Source organism: Prionailurus bengalensis, chromosome C1 (genome assembly GCF_016509475.1).
Source record: "Prionailurus bengalensis isolate Pbe53 chromosome C1, Fcat_Pben_1.1_paternal_pri, whole genome shotgun sequence".
Taxonomy (NCBI): Eukaryota; Metazoa; Chordata; class Mammalia; order Carnivora; family Felidae; genus Prionailurus; species Prionailurus bengalensis.
This window is the reverse complement of record NC_057345.1, coordinates 8,525,856-8,533,215: the sequence shown is the minus strand read 5'-3', so window position 1 is coordinate 8,533,215 and position 7,360 is coordinate 8,525,856.

Sequence of the window (7,360 nt, the reverse complement as noted above, 5' to 3'; positions counted from 1 at the left end):
CCCCCACCCCACGCGGCCCTTCTGTCTCACAGGGACAATAGCCTGAGAGAGGCCCACAGAGTGCCCTCCCCGGCAGGGGTGGTGGGAATAGAGAGGGGTGAGGCCGGTCACTCCAGAAGTGCAGGAAGAGGCCAGATGAGGCAGAGGAGGAGGGGTGGGCAGACCCACAGGCCCTCGTGGGCCAGCATGCTTGACGCGAAGCAGGTCGGTGACTCTGAGAGCCAAGGTGTGAGCTCGCTGACCTGCCCGGGGAACTGTCTCAGACGACAGCCCCTCCTCTGCAGAGCCGGAAGAGGAAGCCCATCGCCACGCCCTCAGGCATCATGAGCCCACCCGTTGGCATCTCTCTCTCCCACCGGGGTCCTGTTGCCAAGAGTCTTCCAATGGCCGTGGGTCTGTTTACGGTACCCCAGCTGGCTTCAGGGGCATCTTTGTTCCCGCCCTCCCTTTGCACCCCACAAATCACGCGCGAGCCAGCCTGGGACAAGCAAGAACGGATTTCAGTGTGCGGTGCCGATCGATGCACCCCCTGGGAGCCATTTCTCTCCCCAGACCTTATCGGCACCGTCCTGCCCCCAGAGCAGCTCGTACTGCTGACAGATTCCTCTGACCATGACCCTCGCCTGCTCGAAACTGTCCTTGGCTCCCTATCGCCTTCCCATTTAACGGCGACTCCTTACCTCGGCACTCAAAACCTTATATAACGTGGCCCCGACCTGGCTTTGCAGACTTGACTTCTACTTCCTCCCCCTCACGGTCAACAGAGACTATTCTCCGGGCCCCAAACACACCCCACCTTTCCTATCTCTCTTCTCACTTGGGCTGTCCCCTCTGCCTCAAACAACCCCCTCTCCCCGCCCCCCCATCTCTCTCTGTCCAAATCCTGCCCGTCCTCTGGGGTCCATCCCAAATGTCCTCTCCTCCAGGAAGCCCTGTCAGTCCCCCAGTTACAAATGCTCCCCACCGCGCCCCCACATATGTGTGTCCAGCTCCTGAAGACCTCATGTGCCATCTTGTGCTGGGGCAGGCTTTTTTAAAGACTGACTGGACAGAAAGATCCTAGGGGGCTCTGTCCCTCTCTTCCCTCTGTTCCTATCACATCTACAGGACCCTGCAAATAACAGGCACTGACAGTGGATGGGAATGGAAATAGACTGAGCGCAAAGTGACCCTGAGCAGAAGAACATAAGTAAATTCCTAGGGTGGGGTGTGTGTGTGTGTGTGTGTGTGTGTGTGTGTGTGTGCGCGCGCGCGTGCGCATGTGTGGGTTTGAGAGAGAGCATGAGTACTGGAGTGAAGGCTGGGCATCCTGGCACCACTTTGCCCTGACGACTGCATGAAGCCCTCTCTCCAAGCCCACGGGATTTGTTCGCGGATCTTGGCACAGCCCAGCAGCTGAGATGCCAGCCTGGCAAAGCGCCTCAGGAAACGTGGACTGCTAACAGAAGTCGTGCCAGGGATCCACAGCGATGAGGGGCTCCAATCCATTTCTGTCACTCTGAAAGCCAGTTGGAGGCTGCATCACAAAGCGCCGAGCATGCAGGCAAAAAAGGGGCAGCAGGCCCCCCCCTCCCCCACCCCCATCAGCCCTGGAGGGTTGTCCCCGCCTGTGGCTTGCTCACAAAGTCCGCCCTTCCGGGCCCCCGGGGCGGATCCCCTCCCCAGCAGCCTGGAGTTGCCCTGGATGAGAGTTGTCGAGGGGACTTCAAGACCATCCGCGACCCAGAGATGGCCCTCTCGTAACTGAGATCTAAGTGACTCATTAAAAGCAAAACAGAACAAAAGCAAATGTAATCATAGGAGCTGCCGCTGAGACTGATTTCGTCCACTTCTCCCTGCGTCCCTCCCCGCTGCCCTGCACAGCATGTCATTTTCTACATTTTTAAAATGAGGAAACCGAGGCTCCGGGAGGGTAAAGCCACACATTCAAGATGATGCAACTCACCCAGTGCACATGGATGGTCCTTGCACACCACCGACCGTGCACTGAGCTTCATCAGGGGTCACCTGCCTCCCCCACATAATCTGTCATTGCTGTGAGTGCAGTCGAGGCCCAAGAAGGGGACCAGGCACTGGCAGCTGGGGACGGGGAGGAAAGAACTTATCTCATGTCCTTAAGCTGTCCCTACACAGTGGGGACAATTGACTGGGAGCTGTCTCCATCCAAAGGCTGCACACGCGAACGAAGGCAATTAATTGAGGCTGGAGTCTACCGTGATTCCTGAGCCCCTCCCCTCCCAACAGCCTGGCATTTAGGACCAGGAGACTAGGGGGGTTCCTGCCCCACCTGCCTGGCAGACAACTGTGGAGCTGGACTGCCCCCGGGGCATCCCAGGACAGCTGTAGGGCTCACATTCCTGCCTTGCTGATCAGCTCACCAGCCACACGGTGGGTTGGGATGGGGGGAGGGGGTAGGGAGGAAGAGGGATGGGGGGGTGGGGTAGTAGGGCTGGCGGTGGGGGGTGGGTCTGATGGGGATCCTGGGCCAGGAATATCAGTGATGCTCTGATAGAGCAGAGGATTACCGAGCTCAGTCCGGGCTGTGAGCCAGACAACCACCCACTGGGAGAACTTGGCCCATCAACCCCTCTCCCTGACTCTGAGTCTCCTCCTCACGTGTGAAAACGAGACATCCGAGCCACCATATTTGGTAGAGATGCTTCAGGGTTTCTTTAAACGTTTGATTCTAACATCACTTAAAAAAAAATATTTTAAACTATTCTGAAAGCTGTAGCAAAGACAACAGACACTCTCAGACACGCTCTCGACTCAAATTTTAACACGAGCACTGCTCCATCGTCACTCGGGCTTCTCCTGGGTCACCGAAGAGTGTTCCGGGGGCTCAAGGTGAGCAGTTGAAAAGAACCGTTATGGGGGCGCCCAGGTGGCCCGGTCAGTTAAGAATCCGACCCTTGCTTTCGGCTCAGGTCATGATCTCAAGGTTCGTGGGTTTGAGCCCCGTGAAGTGGGGAGCCTGCTTGGGATTCTCTCTCTCTCTCTCTCTCTCTCTCTCTCTCTCTCTCTCTCTCTCTCTGCCCCTCCCCCACCCCTCTCAAAATAAATCAACTTCGAAGGGAAAAAAAATAATAAAAGAATTGTTGCCACTCACAACTACTTATGTACGCGTTCCAGAATTTTCTGGACATGACCGGCCAAAGCCGGTTAGAGGCCCCATCTCCCACAGACCAGTGCAACCAACATCCACTGCATGCTTTCATGTCACTGAGGACGAGTTCTTTTTTCTTGCTGATTTACTTTTTTTTTTTTTTTTTAATTTTTTTTTTCAACGTTTATTTATTTTTGGGACAGAGAGAGACAGAGCATGAACGGGGGAGGGGCAGAGAGAGAGGGAGACACAGAATCGGAAACAGGCTCCAGGCTCCGAGCCATCAGCCCAGAGCCCGACGCGGGGCTCGAACTCACGGACCGCGAGATCACGACCTGGCTGAAGTCGGACGTTTAACCGACTGCGCCACCCAGGCGCCCCTTGCTGATTTACTTTAAGGCAATAGGGTAAATCAGGGGCAATGATGGTTGGTCCCCTGGCACGTCTCTGCAGGAGGCTGAAGAGAGTCTGGCTGCAAGTAAGGCTTGAAGCTGTGTCTGCATAAGATGGAGAAGATTTTGATTCGGGGAAGAGATTATTGGTGGGGGATGTGGGGTGCTCTGTTCGTAAAAGGCTGCCTTTATTGGTTTTATGTATTAGGACTAGGGATCAGATTTCATGGGAAATGATGTGCACTGCTCAAAAAAGTTGGGGTGGGGGGAGCAGGGGAAGAAGACCACCATATCCGCAGGTGGGGTGGCCTCAAGGACCTTGTCCGCCCAGGGAGCCTGGGAATTTATGACCTAGAGTGACAAGCCTTCTCCATCTGTCTGACAGCCCCCCTGTGGGGGAGGGGTGCCGGGTAATATCCTCTAGGATTCGAGTAAGCCCCCAGGGGCTAGGGGCATGAATTCAGAGGACATACTGGTAAATGCTAAAAGGTAAAACAAATTATATGATTAACAACCCCATGCCAGGGCTGGCCCTCCCTCTCCCTCGCTCTTGGAGGAGGCCTGCTGTGCTCTGTCCATTTCTCTAAAGGTGGCTGACCCCTTGGGCACCAGTGAGACCCTAACCCACAGGGCTTCTGGGATGGGCACCTTGAGACCAGTACAGGGTCTCTTTGGGACGATCGCAGCATTTCTATCTTTTTAGACTTCTGCAGAGAAGAATGCAAGGTGCTGGGGGTGGGGGCTGGACAGGGAGGTGTCTTAATTCCTGCTATTCCTCTGGCCACAGCTTGGGTCTTGAAATGACCCTCTTCATGGAAACACCCTAACCCTCTCCAGCTCATAAGAAACTTGCAGGCAACCACCCACCGCTAAACCTGAGCAGGAAAGGACCTCTGACCCCTGAGAGGCCGAGAAACATCTCTGAGATCTTCCTTCCTCGAGAGAACCCAGCTGGGAAGGGACATGCTGAAGTCACCCCAAACAGACTCCCTTACCCTTGGGCTCACTCTCTCTGTTCTCAGGCTTCGGCGATGAGCCCTCAGGCTCACAGGGACATGGCCCAGATCCTGGGCACTAAGGGCTGGATCTTGTTCTTCTGAGCAGGAGCCTCGGGCAGGCCCGGCCTCTGGGTGGGTGCCCGCTCGCCACAAAACCCTGGCCATGTTCCCTGCCGTGCTTTGGGTGACTGGAACAGCTTCCCATACTGCCCTTCTGCCTCTGCTCCTGCTCTGCACCAAAACATTCTCTGTTTTGTGGTCAGAAGAACAAATCTGGGGGCGCCTAGGTGGCTCCGTTGGTAGAGCGTCTGACTTTGGCTCAGGTCATGATCTTGTGGTTTGTGGGTTTGAATCCCAAGTCGGGCTCTGGGCTGGTGGTGGGGAGCCTCCTAGGGATTCTCTCTCTCTCTTTCTCTCTCTCTCTCTCTCTCTCTCCCTCCCTCCCCCACTTTTTCTCTTTCAAAATAAATAAATAAACCTAAAAAAAAAAAAGAACAAATCTGATGACTGGCTCTACGGCTTAAAACTCTTCAGTGGACATTTTTACAACCTATCCAGAAGACAAGGGATTAGCTCCTTAATGTATAAAGAGCTCTCCCTCACGCCCAGCCCTTGACACCCCGAGCCTGGGAGCCCTGGGGCAGCAATTGTAGGCCTAGAACCCCTACTCAGCAGTGCTTAGGACGGATTTTTCTCAATGCAGGAATCATCTCTGGTTTTACGTTCCCATATGTCCATGAAGATTTTAGGAATGTCCTTAGAACGGATCTGCCTGACTCCTCCCTCTGGTGCCTTGACCTCACCCAGGAGGCTGGACACTTTCTGGAATGGCTAGAAGGAGAATGGAGGTGGCCATCCCCAGGCCCTCCCCTCTCTCAAAATAAATAAACTTCAAGAGAGAGAGAAGCTGGGGAGGGGCAGAGAGAGCGGGGGACAGAGGATCCCAAGCAGGCTCTGCGCTGACAGCACAGAGCCAGATTTGGGGCTCGAACTCACCAAGCGTGAGATCATGACCTGAGCCGAAGTCGGATGCTTCACCAACTGAGCTACCTAGGGGTGCCCCTCCTTCTGTCTTTGAACAGTGGGGCTCCCCAAACTGGAGCTCCAGCAGAGGGGGGGGTGCTTAGAGCTCCTGGCCCCCTGGGAGCAGATTCCTGTCTTCTTTAGAGGGACCTGACTCCCCAGGGGCTGGAAAATGAGTGATTTTGCTGGTTCAATCAAAATAGTCCTAGTGTAGATGAGAGTGGGGGAGGGGCAGGTGGGTGGGCTTTTCTCAAGGCAGTTCGGAAATAGACTTTGTCCCTCTAGCTGTTCCCACCATCAGAACTCCTCGGGAGTCATGATGTTCCTGTCTGCGAAATGGGTTCATCAGGCTGTCTTGAGGTATGATTATTTAGGAAATCAGTATTTCTTCGTGCCGCGTGTAGGGCAGAAGGGAGTTCCGGTGTGCCTGGAAGCAAGGTGCCTACTTGGGCCTTGACAGTCCTGATCTAGTCCCCACCCTCTCCCTGTCCAATAGGAAGAGGACACAGAACAACCAGAGCCCCACCTACCCTTCCACAGGCCTTTGAGCCAACCCAGCCTCCCGCAGAGGACTCTATCTTGAGGGAGGCGGTGGGAGGAGGCGGGGTGGGGAAGCACCGGCTGCTGCTTTGCAGTGGAGACTGTAGGGGAGAATGACACCAGGCGGTCACCACTGGCTGAGCCCCTCTGGGTGCAGGACCTGGAGGTCACGTAAAGGAGCCCGCTCCAGTCTCAAGGAAGAGAGCTTCGTCTCTGCTCGGGAAACTGCCAGTCCAAATGGGGATACTAACCCTGGCCCTAGGGAGTTCCCAGTGTCACAGGGGAGATCCACGTCTTGCCTTGGAGGGCTAGGATCTAGGGAGGACTCCCAGACGGAGAAGAGAGACACCCCTCCTGCCCACGGGGAGCTCTCAGTCTAAACAAGGAAAGCGACTCTTGCCCCAAGGAAGCCTGCAGTCTGAAGAGGTGGACTCAGGGGCGCCTGGGGGGCTCCGTGGGTTGAGCGTCCGACTTCGGCTCAGGTCACGATCTCATAGTTCACGAGTTCAAGCCCGGCTCGGCCGCTGTCAGCGCAGAGCCCGCTTCGGGTCCTCTGTCCCCGCGCTCTCTCCGCCCCTCCCCCACTCACGTGTGCACAAAACCAAACAAACCTTAAACAAAGAAATCAAGAGGTAGATTCATTTGCTGCCCTGAGAGGTTCCCGATAGGAGAGACATACCTCTGGCCTTGGGAGTTCCCATAACGTGGGGGAAAACATACCCTTTGCTGGAAGGAGCTTCTAATCTGCAGGCAAAGACAGAGTGCCTGCCCTCCAGGTGTCCCCACTCTGACCTGCTGGAGAGGCCGGAGGTCCAATGAAAGCTCGAGGCACAAGCTAGTGCTGATTCAAACAGGTGTCGGCCCAAATCCATCAAGCTGAGCCATGGGAGAGCCCCATGGAGCAGGTGGGAAGAGCTGTGTGACCTTGGGCAAGTCATTGAACCTCTCTGAGCCTCGGTTTCATCTGTAAAATGCCAGGGGTTGTGGAGGAGGAGAAGTAAACGTATATAAAGTGAGCAGAACCCAGTCCGGGCGGGATAAGCAGTAGCCCTTGTTATAATGGGGCTCTTTTATAAAAAGAGAGAGAGTGGGTGGTGGGTGGAGGGGGGGAGAGGGGTTGGTCCTGGAAGCATTTGTGCATCTGTGCCTGTGTGGGTGGGGGGGGGGCAAGCGCAGGTGGCCATGTCCTCAGTCCTCAGTGGGGTGATCGATGGTTTCCTGTGGGGTGGGACAGGACAGGCCCAGGCCAGCCTGGAGAGGACCATTGTCTTGGTAAATGAGGTTTGGCTTCCCCGCCGGGG